The following is a 20,696-nucleotide window of genomic DNA, read 5'->3' on the forward strand; positions in this document are numbered from 1 at the left end:
TGGGGTTGAAAGGGTGTTTGTCGGATTGTTGGACACCTGTGCTACTCCCAAACCACCCCACCCCCACCCTCACACTCCACGACTGAAGTGGGCAGACAGAGACCCACGTGTTTGCATAAAGGTGATTGTATCCGGAGGAAGGATCTGTTGTTTGGGCGTGTTTCACTGTCGGAGACGCAGTGAAAGCCTTATGCAAAAAAACAAAAACAACATCGCCAAACAAGGAAATAAACGGCCTAAAGTAGGAAAAAAATCATCTTAAAAAGTTAATAACGAGCGAATTTATTTTATTTAGTCATAAAATAATTAAATTAGGCGCCAAAAGTGAAAGAATTTGAAGTAGAAGTTCTCTTACAGGCTTATAATGTAAATTAAGCTTACTTGTTTGTGTGATAAACTCATAAAAATGGCAAATATTTAGATTCCCATTGTGACATCGGAGACAGTAAATACCATAAAGCACAATAGGAGCATTACAAAACTAACTGTCAGGCCCTATAGCCACATTATCGAAAATTTGTAGGTCAAGTTATTTTTGGTTCCTCGATGCAGACGTGCCCTTGTGTTTTTCTTTTTTCTTTCTTTTTTTTCTCCTCCTCTCATGGCTCTTTTTCTCTTTACATCCACTCAGTATTCATGCCTGTGGATAACAAAGAGCACGGCTCAATCCACGCAGGAGGCGGTGTGACAGGGAACTCGTGGCAGCTTTTCAAATATCTTCTTTTCTGTCTCCTCCTTTTCTTTGCATCTCGACTTTGGTCGCGGTTGGAGAAGAAGGGGAGAGAGAAGAGAGAGGAGGAGGAGGAGGAGGAGGTTGGGGTGGAGGAGGGAAGGGGGTTAATCAGCCTCCCACCTCAATCTCTAATTCACTTTGCTCTCCCCACGCATCAAGGGGATCGGATTTAACGCTGGCCAGAAGAAAAAAGCAGATCCTTTACAATGTTTCACAACGTGATGGAGCGAGCGGCTTAATGTCTCGTCTGGGCTGCAAACATACAGCCTGTACTGTGGAGGAGAGCTGGCGGAGGTGCAGGGGTTTAAACTTTTGTTTGGAACATTGAGAAAGTGGCCTAAAACTATCCTTTTTTTCACATTTGTTGACTTTTTCTGTTATTATAAATGCAGGACGGTACACATTAAATAAACAGTCATTTACTGTATATGACGCTTCATTAGAAAGAGTTTTTATCATATTGTGAGCTTCATAAAATGAGTTTTTTGATTTTTGTAGCTTTCAGGCCTTTTTGCATTTGAGAGGATTCATTAGTGATCTGCAGCTTTGCAAGAATTTGCAAGAATAGATGCATGCACGCTGCAAAACACATCAAATTTAAGACACTTGTGCCAAAATTGACAAAAGATATTTTCTTTAAAATGTTTACTGACTGTTTGATCACTGAGTTTTTGAGAATTGTTGATAAAAACAGAAATTACAACTCAAATTTAACCTGAATTACACCTTATATGTTGGCTTAATTAACGCTGAACAGGCATGTGGGCTAATTGATGTGGGAAAGAATGGCTGCATCCCCCCCTCTCTCCTGCTCTGGCCTCAGATTTGCTCACATTAAGAAAAACGAAAAGACATTCAAGACAAAAACTCGACTAATTGACTCAGGGTTGGACGTTTTTCTCCAGCATAGAGAGCATCGATTACAGGCTGTCGATCCTCTATAGGGTCGGTCAGTTTTCCCGCCTTGAAAGGTGAAAGGTCATGGCATGATTTGACACCATTCAGCTCTAAATTCCATCATTGTCATTCCACCACAAGAGCATCAAAATGTTTTCACATGTTAAAAGATTCTTGTTCGGGAATTTTTTACGACAAAAACGTGGCCTAAAGTTTGGGAAAAAGCAAAAATCTTGTTCAATTTGCTTTGGAGTGGATGGATCCTTGTATTAATGTAATTAGTCACATCTGTGCTTTTTTAGGACAAGTCAAAATGTCTGTGAAAAAGTCTACAGGATCAGGTTGGTATTATTGTACTCTATGACAGTAGCTGGTCCCCTCCAGTCTATCATTTAAAACAGCGATACATTCATAACCTATAAGCTATTTTAAGATGTAGTTTATAACCTTTTGTACGGTGGCCCTGAAGGTCAAAACACAACATTACAGAAAACACGATCAAATTTCACAATAAAACATTTCAGGAAACACACACCATTACAGGAAACATGATGACATTTCAGAAAACACAATGACATGACAAGAAACACAATAACAAAAATTGAATGCTGTTTTGTTTTGTGAAATATTGCTCTGTTTGAACTGCAAAATGCTGCAAAATATCCATGGACTTGAGAGAGTATAGCTAATAGCTTCTAATTAATTAAACTATTCAAGTAGTGGTGACAGGTCAATCTGTCAAGCAGCCTTTTTTTCACCAAACTCAACACTAAACAAACAACCTGCTCATTCATGTCAGCTGGACTCAAAGCTGCCAGAGAGTCCTTGAGAGAGATTCCTGTGTGATTGATCCTGAGCTGCACCATCTACAGATCACCATCAACATATGGTGAGTGTGTGTGTGTGTGTGTGTGTTGCATTTCTACACAGACAACAGACACGAGCAGCCAGTGATGCTATGTGATTATTGAGTGCCTTCACGACAAAGATATCAGGGGAATTTCAATCTAACTGACATGTAAATGTACCGTGAAGCTACTGAAACTTGTTTTTAGCTTTAATATTACAGTTTTTCTCCAAAAACTGGAACTGTGCAAGCAATTCTGCAAACTTGAAGCTCATATATCAAAAAAAACCTTCAGACTGCCAATCTCAAAGTACAATTCCACTGTTTTCACTTAAATAAGACTCATAAATTGCATTTTTGTAAAAAAAACAAAAAACAAAAAAACAAACAAAAAAAGGCGCACCTGAAGACTTTCACTTACTTCCCTTAAATTCAATTGGTAAAATACTTTAATCACCTGTCAGAGCATAAAAGAGGCCTTAGGTGACCTATACTGTTGGGGAAAAAAATGGAGGAAAAGGAAGAGTGAGAGCAAGTAGGAGCAGGAAGAAGACGACGACGATAACACAGAGGAAGAGGAAGAGGAATCTGTGCAACTTTGGTTTGAACTCGACTTGATGATGCTGCGGCATCAACTATAAGTTTACTGCATGAATCAGGGGAGGTTGCTTGTGAGTTTAGTCGAAATCTAAAGGAGCTCATTGGATAGACAAATTCAATTCATTTATACGATATATTCACAGAACTGCACAAGATGGCCACAGTCTTTAAACTGCATGTGCCACAAAATTGCAAGATATTTTGCAAAACAAACAAAATGTTATAGAAACAATTTCTCCACATTTTTATACATTTGAAAATGTTTTAAACGTATGACACCAGTGTTTAAATGAAGCTCTGTCAGAGATATCTTTATGAAAAAATCAGTTTTGACACGAGTGTATGGTTTTAAGTGCAGTGTCTCATTTTACAAGAGATCTGTGGAGTTTTGACAAAATGGTGAAGTGTTTTCATTGAGAAATTTGAACTATAGATTGAGGAAATGTGCTTAAAAGACTCGGACGATTAAGCAGATCTTTAATTTACTGTTACAAGTTAGTTTCCTTCCAAGCGGGTGACCGCAGTTCGCATTGGAAGGCTGACTATCTCCAGCCTTTCTGTGGTTACAAAACTGGGTACGTTTCCGAACCCTAACCAAGTGGTTTCTATGCCTAAACCCTAGGCAGACCATGAGCACAGAGTAGTGAAGAGAGAGAAATAGAAAATTGAGCTTAAAATAAAGAAAAGTGGCAACATAAAGAAACGTTCAGATGTGGTTTTGTAGAAATGTACTCAGCTAACATTTATTCTGCCGATTGGGTTGGAAATTGAGCCTGTCGGCGTGGCAGTAAACCGAATAATAATTTCTGAGCTTGATATTGAAGCTGACAGTAGATGATTTAATCCCACACAGCTGCTTACAGTCCGTGATAGGCTGGTGGCATGTCAGCATTCACAGGAAATCATGTCGAGACAAGCTGTCCGAGCAGCAGCTCACGGTCAGTCGAACAACAACCTACTGTGGCCCTTTGAGTTTCACACATACTGTACCTCTCAAAACTGCATAGCTTCACTCTGGAGTGATGGCTTTACAACCGGAGAGCCATATGCAGCTCTGCAGGAAGGGGGCCTGCTTCATTGTGGCAGTAATTGGACAGAGAGGAGAGAGGAGGAGACACAGATAGTGCGATGACACTTGAGAAATGAGATCTAACTCCATCCCAGCGCCAGTCCTGACAGCCAGAGTCCTCCACCTCCATTCTTCTCCTCTCTCCCTTTGTCTGGATGCCTTTCAGTCCCTCTGAACCAAACCTGTTCCCCTTCACGTCCCTCCTTGCATGGGATGTGAGTCCTCTGTCGAGCGGCTGCTGTCTCTGTTTTATCTGTCCATCCATCCATCTCTGACGCCTCTCCTCCTTGCTCCTCTCCTCCCTGTCCTTTCCCATTGGCAGAACAGTTTTCTTCTCCTTCAATCATCTTGGCTCATAAAACTTGGGGAGGAGGGCTAGCAGGCTGTGTTTTCAGGGCTGGCTACACCGCTATGGGTGCACTGACTCGGACTAATGCTATTCACGCCTCACATTTGCTCGCCAGGTCCTATGAAAAGGGATGGCCACGGCAGCCTTTATGGGAAACACAACAAAGAACCATCATTCATCAGGCAGCACAGCAGCGAGGAGTGGCAGAATTTGGGTTCGTCCTGCTAGCTGTCAGCTGCTTGCATCACGTTCGGGCATGGTTGCTTCATTTTGGAAAACACAGCTACATGCAAGTTGAGAAGAGTTGGCGCGGAGAAACTCATCAGAAAATCTTCCACAGGTTTTGTTTGATCAGTCCTGGATTTTACATTAATGGTGTGTGCGTGTGTTTGCGTGCTTGTGTGTGTGTGTGTGTTTGTGTATATGTGTGCTTGACGGACATGCACTATAGATGAGCGTCTGGTGGCGATATAGATATACAGCCCTGCTCCCGGGTCACCAAGCCACTATTAATCTTCACCTTTACTTGGCTGTCTCTTCACATAGGGCCAGAAGCTTTAGAGGCCCGTTGGCAGCTCATAACAATACCCAGAATGCCGCGGGGCCTTGTCAGCCTGTCCTAATTTGTGGCTGTGGTCCTGGGGTTGAATTCAGCCGCTGCTGGCTGCTTGACCTGCTGTATTCTGTTGGCGGATTAGCAACATCTTTTAGTCTCCACGCAGGGCAACACCAATGGGCTGATACGCAGCCTGCAATTACACAGCAGGAAAGGCCTGCTTAGACACACACACACACACACATGCATGCCTGCGTGCACACACACACACACACACACACACACACACACACACACACACACACACACACACACACACACACACACACACAAACACACAAGCTTACTTAAATGTTTATGGATGGATAGATGGAAAGATGAATAGAGAAGCAGGTGATGTGGCGGCAGGCAGCTTTGAAGAAGACTTAAGAAAGAGAGAGGGAGGCTGAAGGGAAAAGGGAAACTGTCTCAGTGTGTGTTTTGGGGTTTTGTACTTACACAGTGGGTATTCAGCCTACATTGTGTACATGGAAATCAATGTATCGAGGGGCTCAGCAGCAGCTTATCTTCACAGAGATGGCACTGTACATCATCAGAGCATCGCAGTGCCAACAGATGCCTGCCAAAGATGAAAACGGCCAAATTTTTCCAACCCGAATGCATCACAGGGTGTTATTCAGAAGGTGTGACCGTGAAATTGTCCTGTATTGTCCTGGATTTTAGTAAAGATGCTCCTTCAGCACTGTTGGCAAGTGACTGATAATGTAGTCATGCAATGAAAGTAAACATTTAATGTCTTTTGACTATTACTGATCATCTGCAAACACTTGTGCAGATTGTTTTAGAAATTATTCATAAATAAATTGGGCAATTTCTGCTGGGCTAATGAGTTGCATGGTAGAAAGTGTAGAATCCAACTTATTTGTAGTTCAAGCCATTTTAGTACTGTACTTATGTACAATTTTTAGGTACTTGTACTTATTATTAGTATTTCCATTTTGTGATGATCTATACTTCCACTCCGTTGCATTTTGGAGGCAAATATTGTACTTTTTACTCCACTACATTTATATTCTAACTTTACTTATTAGATAACGTGTGCTATCAGAGCCTTAAGTAGCTCACCTTTAATTCAGTTTCTTTTATCAGCAATCAAATTTAAAAAAAACACTGGTTCTGATCATCAGAAAAATGAAGGATTTTGGATGTGATAATCAGCCAGACTGATAATCTGTTGACCAATAATATACAGTATACATACATGTTAATATATGCATAATTTACTTTTACTTATACTCTACATTTATTGCCAGAAAATTATTTTGGGTTGGTGTTAGTCCAAGTTTGGGCTTTGTTTATTTGAACTCACCTTTCTGATGTTTTAGTTTCTGATCTTTGTTTGTTTTCTGTTCTGTTTATGATTTTGATCTTCTGTTTGTTTGTTGTTTAGTTTATTTTGTTTTCTGTATACACTGTCTTTCTCCTGGAGTGGCAACACTTTGTTTGTTACTGCATTATTAAATTAAAAAAAGAAAGAAAATTACTTTTGATACTTAAGTACATTTGATATAAAAATTCATATTTTAAAACTTTTAAAACTAATACTTAAGACTTTTCTTGTATATGGGTATGGTGTCTTTCACTTTTACCAAGGTAATATTTTAACTTGATATCTTTACTTTTACTCATAATGTGTTTGTTGATTATATTTTTGTATTATTGAAATATATCTTCTGATTAACTAGTAGGAAAAAGTACAATGTTTGCCTCTGAAATGTAGTAGATTTAAAGTAGGATTAAAACGAAACACACAGTTGAACAGCACTTGAGTGATTGTACTTAGTTACTTTCCAACACTGTTCTTGCAACATTAATCCATCAGTACAAATTGCTGGACTAACCTTTGAAAATTGAATATGAAAATAACTTTCGACAGTTCAGGCTGAGAGCTAAGTAAAGGACTCCTTTGGTTAGTATTTGGCTTGTAAAGCTCTCTGGACTGGTTTGCTGCCTTTATTATCTGTAAGGGGGCTGCAGAGCACTCAGTCCCAAAACATTCATAATATTATATTAGTGTTTATAACTGAACACTTTACTTTTCCATATATAAAGTTTTGCTTTGTAGCCTTGCAGTTTTTCATGTTGAAGATGTTACGACCATGGCAGGTTGTTAAATATCCAACTAGGCCCAACTACAGTGGAAGTTGTAGTGGTAGCCAGGAGCAGGAGGGACTGCAGCTGTGTTGTTATTTCGCTGGAACTGCAACAAGAAGATTTACTAATAAAAGGTTTTAAGTAATGAGGCAGGTACAAAATAAAAACGCAGATTTAAAGAAAAAAAAAAAATCCCCAGAGCTGCACACACAGATGCATTTGCACAATGTTAACCCCTGAGTGAAACAAAAGACCTAAACACAGATAACAGGCCGATATGCAGCAGGTCAAGCGCAGATCAGAATTGGCAGCGCAGCGAGGGATCTTACAATGCACACAAAGCCCTGAACGATGGGAATAGGGAAATTGGCAAACCTAACATGGTCCCCTGCCATCATCCCTCGCTCCCTCCCTCTGTTTCACAACAGATGCTATGTTCCATGAAGACACTGTCAGCTGCACAAGAATGGGCTGAAATTTGTTGACAATGACGGTGGGGACTGGAGGGCAGGAGGAAAAAGGACAAAAAAGAAGAGAGAAACAAAAAAAAAAACGTTGTCAAAGTCAGCGTCTGAGTTTACAATGACGACACAGCACCAGGGAGGAGGTCGGCGTGCGAGTGTATGCACAGACCTCTCTCCAGGAATAGGACCTATCGCTATGGAAACACACCCTGACCCCTCCCCGCTACTATTACTATAGTATACACATACACGCACACACTTGTCAGCTGCAGGCCAGGCGCTGTCTGAGCCCAGATGGTGGTGAACTGCATAACTCACTTATCTGTCTCTGGCCTCTAAAGGAATGCTTAAAGGCCTCTCCAATTCCCAGTGGACGTCACCAAAAAAGAGAGAGAGGGAGAGGCACGCCATCTGCTCCCAGACACCGTAGGCACCCCCCATTCCTGTCCGTCCCCTAAATTCATCCCCCTTTTTTTTTACCTTCGACCCCCCAAAACCCCTCCATGTGATCCCTGAGCCATTACTACAGAGTCACTGGTGATGGAGAGGGGTCACAAGGAAGAATCAGCATCATTTGATTTGTTAAGTGCACCATGTCAGTGTATGAGATTTGTTAAGTGCACCATGTCAGTCTATGAGATTGGTTAAAATGAAGAGGAGTTTTGCATCCTGTCAACCAATTATTTGTCTCTTTCACTGATTAAAATCCTGCAAAAATGAATGAAACAAAATGTTGTATAGTTAGTCACTTATTTTAATAAAAACATACCTCCACCAAGGCCCAACAGTCCTCTTTTGAAATAACAGTTATCAAAATACACCAGATTTTTTTCATCACGATCCATGCATTACTTCCTGAGAAATGATTGAAAATGTAAAAAAGAAAAGAAAAGAAAAAAAAAGCCCTGTCTCCCAATGTTAATGAAAGTGAGAAAAACGATTTCTGGATCTGTCCCCCTCTCTGCCTCTGGATAGGCACCAAAAGTTAATGCGGTCTATTCTGGACTGAGACTCATCCTCCATCCAAGTTTTGTGGAGATCCGTTCCGTAGTTTTTGTGTAATCCTGCTGGCAAACCAACCAACCAGCACTTGAAAACAAGGTTATTTGTACCATGAAACTAGATTTGGTTTTCAGTAAAAGACACCACAAGAGTGGTTGTTCATTTTCACTGCAGCAATTGAAGTGTTTTTTAAAGGCCCGAAGAGGCGAAAATATCCAACTCACAAGACAAAAGTTAAAATTAGAGAAAAAACAAAGACAGTTCTGTTTCACACATTATTTAGTATATTTTATATACTTTATCCATTTCATCCTCCTGTGACCCATAAGAGGCAATTACTTCAATTTTCTAGCTATTTTTTTTTAAAAGGAGCAAACAAGTTTAAACTGGTGCAATTATCAAGTTGTGGGTGATTTATTTTCCCATCTGTGTTTACTTTTAGCATAGTAATCTTATTCTTGACTGGTGAAAGCACATTCGCTTTTCACTGTCACTGCTGGAGAGAGCGAGAAAAAAAAAAGAACAAGGCAGACATAACTTTAAAATGTATAGTATATAAGTCAAATAGCTACAAATGCAGTACAGCTTTTTGGTTTGAGGTTAAAATAGGTTATTCTTTGAAAGCTTACTGCAAGACTTTGATTATTTAATTTTACGTAATAAAAAACAACTCGCCTGTTTGAGTCTTTGTTGTGTTTTTCATATACGTCTTGTATGAAAAATATTCCCTTTCATACATATATGTACAAACGACCCAGTTTTTCTTCTCCAAGAAAAAGAAACACATAACTCATGGATAACGAGAGACTTTGTGCAGGGACAGTACAGGCCAAGGGTCACTGGGTTCAGTCTATACATCCTTTCTAGGCAGGATTCCTCTCACCGCTCATCGGGTGGTTTGCAGATTGGGGCTTTCCAGAAAGGCTGTATTCACGTCTTCTTTCCCATATAAACACAGGAATAAATGTTGCAAGTGACAGTATAATGTTATTGCAAATCGGCTGCAAATTAACGCCTATTGTGTGAGACAAAGTTTAAACCGTTCGCCCTTTTCTCTACTGTCAGTTTCATTTTATGAGACATAAATCATTGCATTGATATCTAAGATTTTACAACAGCTAGTCATGGAGTTGGTTTTGTTCTCAGCTGCTACAAGTGTAAAGATTTGCAGCTGGAAAGACATGTGAGGAACAGAAATGTATGAAAAGAAAAGAAAACACTTAAAAGAGGGTGGTGAAAGCGCCAGCCTTCATCCCAGTGCCAACTCTTTACTCTCACTCTCTAAGCCCACGATTAAACAACACACCCTTCTCCACCTTGCTGCATATTGCTGCTCTGTTTAAAAGAGGTAAAATCTGGTGAGTTCTGCACCACCCACCGAGTCAAGTGTGGCTCAGGTGTGTGTGTGTGTGTATATGTGTGTGTGTGTTCACCACATGTGCCTGTGTGCGTGCTGGTGTGTGGTCCGTCCAGTTCGTGTAAAAGCATAATCAGATGGTTTTCTTGGTCTCACACGCAGAAAACAGTAGCTTTTCTCAAGCTGTGAGAGAGAAAGATAAGGAAAGAGAGAGGGATGGAAACAGGGTGTGTGTTTGACAGAGACACTCACCACAAATCAGACTCAATGCAGGTAAAAACGTCTTGGCGTCAGGAGGAAGACCAGAAGAAAGAACAGAAGTGCTGACCGGCATCTAGCGTGTTTATGAAAACTGAAATGTACTCTCTCAGGGCGTCAGATCATGTGACATCCACTGAATCAACAAAACCTTGCTGTACATAATCGTTTTGAGTTGTACATGATCATTTGATTGCCATTAATAAATGGGCTGCATGAAGTAAAATGCTGCATTCAGAGGCGAAACAGAAGCAGCCACATTTGCTGATGATGACCTGAATACAACTTGTGCTGCTGGGATTTAAAAAAACATATAGTTGTCGGTTGAGGGTCAAATCAGATCAAATCAAATTTATTTATGTAGCCCAAAATCACATTGCCTCAGTGGGCTTTACAATCTGTACAGTGAACAGTATCCTCTGTCCTTAGACCCTTGATTCGAGTGAGAAGAAACCTCAGGAAGAGCCACAGAGGAGGGACCCCTCTCCCAGGGCAGACAGACATGCAATGGATAGAACATCATATAATAGAACAACAAAATCACAGTTTACAAATTACATTGATACAAGTAAATTATATAAAATATATATGAAGAGTGTGGATCCAGGAGGACAGATGAGGACAGGCCACAAAAGACAAAAAAAACCCCCAAAAACATCAGAATGTAAAAAGATTTAAATTTTACAATAGTACAGATATAAGGAGATAGTCCTCAGCAGCGGCACAGTTTGGTTCCAGCCCATGGTCCTCTGCTTCATGCCTTTCCTCACTTTCTCCTCCATTTCCTACCATACTCTGTACTGTCCCATCAAAAAAGGGCTAAAAGCCCCCCCCCAAAAAAAAACCCAAGCAAAAAAACATCTGATCTGTTGTCCAGAGCTTAATCTTGATATCAGTTTCGATCCATCCATCAGCTCTCTGAAAACACCCCTCTTCTTCATCACTTATTATTTTTCTTTTCTTGGTGTACCCACGTTCCCTTAGTTTGTCTTGTCTACACCTTGTCCAGTTTAGAGATCTGAATTTTGTCCTACATGTCCCAAAACGACCTTCAACAATAGCAGAGAGCAGCCGTGAATCCCATACACCTCTCGTCCATGCCTGTTTTGCGTGTTCACGTCTAGAGGCAGGGTGTCCTGATTCTCGTTGGGATAGAGGGGTTAGGGGCAAGCGTTCGGGCTACATCGCTCTCCAAACTGAGCTTTTCCAGAGGCACACTTCAAACTGCTGGGTTATGAGAACTTCAATGTATCATGGTGTTTCCTTTATATAAGCATAAAGGTAGCATCGGTAGCAAACTAGCAAGCCAACTAACATTACATTGCATTGCTGATTTGTGTGTAACAGTCCTACATTTACACGTATTTCTGTGATGCATTCCGTCCTTTGATGCTAGGCACAGGTTGCAGGTCTGTTGGCTGTTTGCAACAGCTGATGACTTATGAGGGTCTCGAAGGGATGTCCCTGTGTTACTCTGTTCTTGAAAAGGAGTCATGTGGTATGAGCAGGAGAGTAAAAGTTTTTTTCCACTCAATATTTTACCAGAAATGCTACAAAATCTACTCTGAAATTCTATTACTGTGCTGGAAATATCAAAAGCTACATCACCAATCACCATAATTGGACTGCAAAGTGTTAATATAGTTTCTTCCCTTAAATGCAGACTTTGTTTCAGACAGAAAAAAGGCATGCACTGGTGCTTTCACTGCCTGAAACAACAGGGTAAGTTCTAAATCCTCGTATTATACAGTTTTAAGCAAGCCGAATCTCTCAAAGCCTCGCTGTTCTAACAGTAGATTCATCAAAGTTTCCTGTGTTTGAAGAGCATCACTTGTGTGACAGAAGTAAAGACTCAGGTCATGACATAAGTCTTCAACATGTCAGGACAAGCACCTCCATCATGTGGCCTCACAGCACCACCAGCTCGCAGCAGCTCTCCGTCAACCACTGACAAAACGTGTGGAACAAATGGCACCAGCCAAATGGAGGGGCAATAAGGCGAGGGGCCCTCTGTGAAGTGTGCGTGTGTGTGTGTGTGTGTGTGTGTCTGAGCGTGCGCGTGCAGGAGCGTGTGTGTGTTGATGAAGTGTACCCAACCAGACAGGACGTGGTGTGTGTGGATTTTGCAGAGTGAATGGTGATTGTGTATTTTGAAAAGAGAGGGGGTGTCTCCCTGTGTGAGAGTGAATGTCGGAGCCCCTTGTGAGTGAGGGCGTGTGTGTGTGTGTGCCTGTGTGTGTGTGTGTGTGTGTGTCACAACAGTCCAGAGTGGGTGAGAAAGAGCAGTCTGTCGGTTCAAGTATGCCCCCATGTGACCGATGTGAGAAGTAGAAGGCCCAGACGGGAGGATGACAGACGTCTGGATGCTGCAAATTTGTTGTAATTCTTTTCTTGACATGATGATGCTGATAACAGTCAGATTTTTTTGAGACTGACTTTGTCTGAAACACAGCTGGGTGACAAATTAAAGGAGAAACACAGCTGGGTGACAAATTAAAGGAGAAGCCAACAAAAAATGTTTCAGTACCAGCACGGATTCATCGTCTTTTGAAATGCCACTGTAGAGGTGAACGAAAGATATTCTCTCATTTGATGTTTCGATGATGGTGGTAGAGAGCGCTGACCAACCATTTAGTGAGCCAGGTGCTTGGTATGGAAACATCTGCATTTGTTGTTTGCCCACTTATGAGCTCAGTTTTTTTTAATTTAATTTGTCAGCAGCTGTCTCTTTCGTCTCCACATTAAAAAGAAGAAAAAAAATACATTTTTTCTTCATAAAATTTTATGAAGAATATTCAGCCCAGTCGCCAGGATAAAATGTCGACACTTGGGTTAGGGTTTCTGCAAACCACAATTCACATTTGTACATGTCAAAGCTTACATACGATATTGACATTTCTGCAAAATGTGTGATATCTGTCAGTAGACTGTCATTAGAGGAGGTTGAGGTGATGGTGGCAGAGTTAAGGTTAAGACCGTGTTTCAATATTTGTTCTTGTAACAATTTTCAGTTTTTGTGGCGACGAAAAACTGATATTTTTGACAGCATACACTGCCAGCATTTATTCTGGGACTGGGGTTGAGATTATTCAGTCAGTCTACTGTTTAAGTCCATTCCTTACCTTGCTTAACGTAGTTGTTCATCTTCCTTGATGAAGATCTACTGACTGAAATGTCCTTATTGAAGTCGCTGACAGTCGATTATCAAGTCTGCCAACAGCTAAGAATATCTCTACACAATTATGCTCAAGATTATGTCCAATGAAGATGTTAGTAAAAGGATCACTTTCAACAATATCTGTGCATGGCAACTATGGTAAGGTTAAGATAAAGGGAAGACATGATGGTAATGGCAAAAATTATGGTTAGTTTTGGGGGCAAAAACATTTATTTTTTAAATTAAAGATTGTGTATGAGTTATTGAGATGCTGCCATCATGCACTCAGCTGCATTGATCCACACTGACGATAAAGTCTCACCATGCTAGTCCCCTCAGTGAACTAATGGATAACATGCTCTCCTGTGGAGAGTGTCGCTCGTTGGTATTCGAGTGGCTTGTTGACCGTCTCAGTAACAGATCCAATCCCTGCTTCTGCTACATCCAAGAGGATTTTCGCCCCTTTGACTCAAACAAAGGAGGAGAGTGGTAAGCCCCAAATAAGACACTGTCGGCCTCAAGAGACACTTGCAACACAGACAGGAGGGGAGGCCAGCAAAGTAAGCAAACAAAGCCACTGGGACGGAGATATTGTGTGTTTATCTTTTCTTATGAAAACACAAATCAGCTTTTTTTGTTTTGCTCTTCTTTATCAGATGGCCCTAATGAGCTGCCTGAACTTCTGAGTAGTTCAATAATAAGGCCTTATGATCAGAGGGCGCTCTTATCGTCAACAGAAAACTTCAAAACGAACAACAACAAACATTTTTTAAAAAGCCAGCTGAACCCCAGGAGTCAGCTTCTTTTATCTTCCTGCTCGCTTGCTTCGTTGGGTGTTATCAAGCTATTATTCAAATCTTTTATCTCTTCTTCTACCAAACCCTTCGTCCCGGAATCAAACCTCGACTCGTTCATTGCTTCCGTGAATGGAAAAAAAAGAAAAAGAAAAAAAAAAGAGTCATGTCTATTAAAGTCTTTCATCTGCCCACAACGTCACATCTGGGCTGGGATCTGACATCAGTGCAGAGGCTTGTGTCAGATGTGGCTCCCAATTAGCTAGCAAAGCTGCTTCACTGCGTCCCACCCCCTCTTTTTTCCCACATTTTGAGCAGAGACACACATAGATTTCTGCATTAAAAAGGCCAGAGGCTGCTGGGTAGCAGGGCCGGAGTGTAAAAACAGTACTAATTGTGCTCGGCTTCTCTTTTATGAAGTTGGAAGTCGTGTCGCTCTGTGCCACGCCCACCTAAAGTTGCACAGAGGCGACAACTACACACTATAAACACCACCCCGGCTGGATTTGTGGTCACTGCGATCAAAGTCACCGATGGGGATGATAGGTCTGGAGCTGCATGTGTGTATGTATGTGTGAGAGAGGAGTTGATGTATGGGCTCTGTTGCTGTAATTCTTTATTGTAACCACTGTACTGCTTGAGGAGCGAACATGACGCTAATGTTCTGCCCTCTGACGCACTCTGAGTGTGTGTTTTAAACGGACAGTGTGTGCGCATATATGCCCCATTTGAGCAACATGCATTTACAGTAGAATACATACAATGCCATCCCCACAAGAGAAGATGCTTGTTAACCACAGCGGTTAGCGGGGAGTGTCTGACCCACTTTGAACCAGGAGGTTTTGAACAAGGGTGGGTCTACGTGTCAGTGTAGATCAACTGCCAACGCTGCTTCAACGCATGTCAGTTGGCAGTTGATTTTTGATTCTCACTGCCAACTCATCAAAACTGATGCTTTGGGATTGAAGGACGGGTTGGCCACCATCCCAAAGGTTTTGATGAGTTGCTCCTCAAACTGATGTTGAAGACTTACAAATAAGTCTTCAACATCAGTTTGAGGAGACTGACCTAAAGTGCAAAGCTGGTCATTTTCCTCCCCTTTCCTTCTTCTTCTTCCCCTGATTGTTCCCTTTGTTCTGTCTTTTTCCTCTTCCTGTTTCTTATTCTTCATTTTCCTGTCATTTCCTCCTTGCTGTCCTCCCTCCCTCCACTTCTTATCACTCCTTTTACTCCCTCCTGTTGCTACAACCCCCCATGTACATACGCAAGGAGAGTCAACCCATTTCTCTTAAGTGTTGTGTCTGTTTTCTCTTTCCCCCTTCACTCCCTTTTTCCATGTTTTGTGTGTATCTCAGTCTTTCAACATTTTACGTTCTCTTCTTTTATCGTCTTGTCTCTTCTTACTTTTTTCTTACCCTACTCCATGTTTCTTTCCTCTTCTTTTCTACCTCTTTTTTGGTCAGTCTCACTCTTTCTCTCTCCGCCTCTCTCCTCTCCATTTATTATCGCCAGCTGAGAAAAACAGAGGAGTCTTTTGGCGCAGAGCCAGAGCAAACACTGATATCCAACCAGCCCCCCTCACTGCTCTCTCCTTCCACTGGCAGCTGTCCATAACTAAACACACAATGTAGCAGAACAGACACACACACACACATACACACACTCCCCGGAGTGTCCACTGTAGCTGTTTGCTTGGCTGACATGCTCTACTATGATTGTAGTGGTCTGTACGGTACACTACAGCCTGCAGCTGTGGACCTTTCCAAAGCTTAGGCTGCAGCCGACCAGAAACAGCAACAAACTCTGGACAGGCAGAAAATAAACAGACACTTTTAGTCTTTTACATGGCCCCTTCAGTCATTTTACCCCATGCAGAGAAAGGCTGGCATGGTAGGAGCAAGGACTCATCATGCAGCAGAAAGCACAAGTCAAATTAAAACCTTTATTTATAGGAGCTGGAACAGGTGTATCAGACTGAATCATCAAACACATGAGAAAATGATTGTGTAGCTGATAACAGTAGTAGCAGTGTCATAAGTTCCTTCTTTATAAACTCACACTCTCACTTCTCTTATTAGGGCTATTTTCATATTCCTGCATATCATTGCTTGACGCATTTTCTTTATTCACTCTTTGCTTTTGCTTTTGCTTTTAGTCAGCAAGACCACATTCACACAGCGGCAAATTTTTCTCTGACATCAAATGCAAGCCATTGGAACTATAACAGATATTAATCATTTCACCAATTCCCATTCAATTATCAAACTTAAAAGTGATTGGATAGTGGAATTCAAGAGGGACATCAGGCCATATTTCGAGTCAGTTAACATATGTGATGACTCATTAGCTATTGTTAGACAACAGCTAACGTCGCGTTCAACAACTCTCTGGCTAGCATTACCGTTTGGTAGTGTGAGACAATGTGATAGGTAAGTAAATCAACTCTGAAATACCAATGCATATCTTGGACACATTTAATTACGCATGGAGGTAAATCGCACTGATGGTAAACAAGCTTGAAATGTAACGTGATGTAATGAAGCAGGAGTGTCATGCCAGCCTCTTCGTGCCACACAAACACACTGGAATATACTTTTGTCTTGGATGTATCTACTGAATATGAACATTACACAGAAATATGTTCCAGTGAATGTCACATAACGTTACGGAATTAACCAGAACATTTCTGAGGTTTTGATATTAAATGGCAATGTTAGCTTGGAAGCAGCTGAAAGCTAACGGTAGCTGTTGTCAAACAGTAGTTAATGGGTTATCAAATATGTTGTTTTACCTTGAAATACGATTTTTAATATCCATTGTCTTTTCAGTTGGTGATCAATCAGGAAATCATAACTGTTCGTCAGTTACCCTACACTTATAGTGAGACATCTGAAGAGAATGGCCGCCGTGTGAATATGGAATATATTTTTTGTGTTTTTGCTGTGTTGACGTCTTCTTAAAAAGGTATAGTATGCAGGATTTTCCTTAAAAACACATGTATATGCCCATGACAATCAATGACTTCTGACTCACTGTGTGGCAGTGTCTGACTCTGCAGAAACCATGCCCTCTGTCTATAATTTTGTCCTTGACTGCTTTTGATTCTTGGTGTCGACCTCTGGGAAGTGGTGCGAGCCCACAGCCAATAACAAGGCAAGGTTGGGACTCTTTAAAACATAGCGCACAGCTTATATGACTGTCTCTCTCTCTCTGCTCGGTTCTCAGGCTGTTATATATCTATAAAAAGCTGCAGGTCTGTGTATCTATTTGACTGAGGGTGGGGCTAGTCAAACACACACACACACACACACACTTAGAGCAGAGAGGCAAACAGTGTATAGGAAGAAGCCTGTAGTTTGGCTGTATTCACACAAAATCCAGAGTGATGGGTGCGTTTGTTTGTGCTATAGAATGTGAAACAATCAGAAAATAATGTTTTTAATGTTTTTTAACGTTTTCTTCTTCAACACTGTTCCCTCTCTTCATTCAGTCTCTATGTCACTCGCCGAGTTGGGGAGGAGGGGCCCAATTTGAATGGTGTGTTTACTAAAAGCAATGACAAATCCTGCATTGTATGCCTTTATGGTGGTTAATTTAGTCATTATCTACACACCTTTTTTCTTTTCTGCACACCTTCTGAGTTGCTCGAGGCACTTGTGACCGCAAGCGTTCATCCATCATCAAGCTACACACTGAGTTCCTGTCAGGTGTTTGGCAGCCCTTACCTCTGACCTTAGATTGAAGGTAGATGTGCAAACTAATCTTTCCTGCATGAATACATAACAAAACAAGTATTGTGATTACTATCTTATTCTTCGTATGTGAAACATAAAAGAAAGAAGTTTTCCACAAACTGAAAATGCAAGCTTTTCTTCTTTATGTTGCCTCTGTCCAACCCCTGTAACCAACTGGACCGGATAGTCACTCTATCTACATCCATCTTTGTATGTGAAAACATAAACCATTCGTCAAAAACATGTTTTTCATTGGCAAAGCCTGTTGCAACATGCTGAATTTATAGAAAAAGGGAACAAAACAGTGTTTTGCAAGCTGATTGCAACAAATATGTTTACTGCAAGGGTGAAACTACCCTACAACCCGAAACACAGGTCAAAATACAGTTTGTACAAAACATAAAAATAATGTTAAGACATTTTGAAAAGCTTAAAAATCGTTGTGGTTTCTCGTTTTAATTTCACAACAGGAGTTTGTTCTTATGAATAAATCCTCTGTGTCTGTTTCTGCAGTCATACGAGGATAAACATCCCCCTATAACCAGTGTTGGAATAAAGTGATCACATTACTTACTCATTACTCATAATCAACAGAAGCTGTGATTACTTGCAACTAAATTTTTTAAATCTCAACCACCCTCACACAATTTCCTGACACTAAATGCTCTCCTGACTGCTTCCAGACTCCGTGCCAACTTAATACAAGACTTCATATGTCCTGGAGCTCTATACTACCTGCACAAACATGAATTTAACATAAAACATGTTCATATATCTACCTTAACTTAAGGATAGAGAGCAGACATCGCCCAAACTGTTGTGTTTTGCTCGAAGGCATCATTAGTAATTTTCACACTTTTGCAGATCAAATCCACAGATTTAAAACCACCTCTCAGTCACAGCCCCTGCACATATGTCTCTGAGGTAAACCTACAATTGTTTCCACACACACTCATGCTAACAGCTCGTTAATGACAGGTAATAAAGGTTGTGTAAACACATCTGTTGGCGCTGAGTTACCAGACAGTAAAAGGCTGTAAAGCTGCGGGGCCATCAGGCCCAGGACAGAGCTTCCATTATCAGTTCAGTGTCCTCGCTCTGAGCACCGACCCTCAATGACAATTCAGTTGCTCGTCAGCACAGTTTGTTTTTGTTTGATTGTTTTGTCTCTACTGTGGAACGCTGTTTGAGGGATACCCTTGAGTTTAGGTGTTCCCCCGCCTTTTGTATTTTGTCATTGTGTTTTATAACTTCGCACTGAATGTTTCGTAAAAATCGGGTGATTTGGAGACATCAAAATCCAGCCTGAAAACATCTGTGGAAACTGCAATACAATATTTTTCCAAAGTGAAGCAGTAGTTTCACACATTGTAAACATTTGTATGATTGTAAACAAAACAAACAAAAAAAACACCTTTAAAATGCTTATTTCCTCTAAAATAAAATAAATTGTACATGTTGACACAATTTTAAAAAGTAAAATCAACAGATTAGCTCTATTAATTCTCTCACACTTATTCACACACACACACACACACACACACACACACACACACACACACACACACACTACCAAGTATCCTGTAATGACTTTGTGGGCTAGAGGAGCATCTCCATACTGGTGGAGCAGGTCGTCTGAGCGTTGTACGGGCACGTCTTCTGGGAATAGGTGCCACATGGCTGATAATCAGATCTGCCTGGCGCTCTGAACAGATGGCGATGGGCGTATCGTTATTACTGAAAAAGTGTTCACCAAACGAGATGAAACCAAATGCGGTGATTAAGAACAATCAATAGCAGTGATTAAATGAGTTTTGACACAAAGGACAGGACGCCGGGACGCTGAGACAGAAGGGGTTCAACACGTCCCAAAGCACCTATTGCAATCTCAGTCGGGCTTTGATGTGAAAACGAAGCTGTAGGATAAAATCGCTGGCTGGGATTCAAAGGCAGAATGCCAATGAGATGCAGATTAAATTTAACACAAACATTGGTGATGCAGATGAATACATTGATTTTATTTCCTGCAAGTCAATGAGCTTTGGGGTCTACCTTTTGAAATTGAAATTTAACACTGATTTCTTTAAAAGCTGTAGTTCTGTGTGCAATCATTCTGAAGGTTCTCCTTGAATGACTGACCTGTAAACTCCTTTAAAAATCAGACTTCCTTACTTACTCATGCAAGTGTCACTTACCATCTGTATTTTAAAGTACTTGCTGCAGGGGAACCCATTTGCTATTCGCACCTGTTTTTCTCAGCATCAGTGTTTTTCACATTCAGTACTTTATGTTTGCACCTGCACAGAACAACCTTAGTGGCGATTTGAGTGTGTTTTACGACAAGTTGTGACATCTCTTCAAACTGGTGACAAACGTGCTTCTGTGTCAGAAATAGGTTGCCATTGTTTCTTATTTTTGAGGATAATTTATTTCAGGTTGGGACTTTTTGTGTGTTTTTTTGTAGTTTTGGGCCATAATTTCATCATTCATGATAACTGTAGTCATCAAATAAAAAGCTGAGGTCTACAAACATGCTCGAGGGGGAAATCTGAGGGGACACGTACATTACATTTTCTCAAGAGCAATTTCTGAGGTGGGCACCAAAAGTAGTGATGTAGCTCTGCTAACGAACACTCTGGTCACCCTGCCAGGTTAAGAAAATTACATTACATTGCCAGTTTATCTCAATTCAATGCAGCGAAAATGAAGTTTTGTGACTGTTATA

Source organism: Pagrus major, chromosome 8 (genome assembly GCF_040436345.1).
Source record: "Pagrus major chromosome 8, Pma_NU_1.0".
Classification (NCBI taxonomy): Eukaryota; Metazoa; Chordata; class Actinopteri; order Spariformes; family Sparidae; genus Pagrus; species Pagrus major.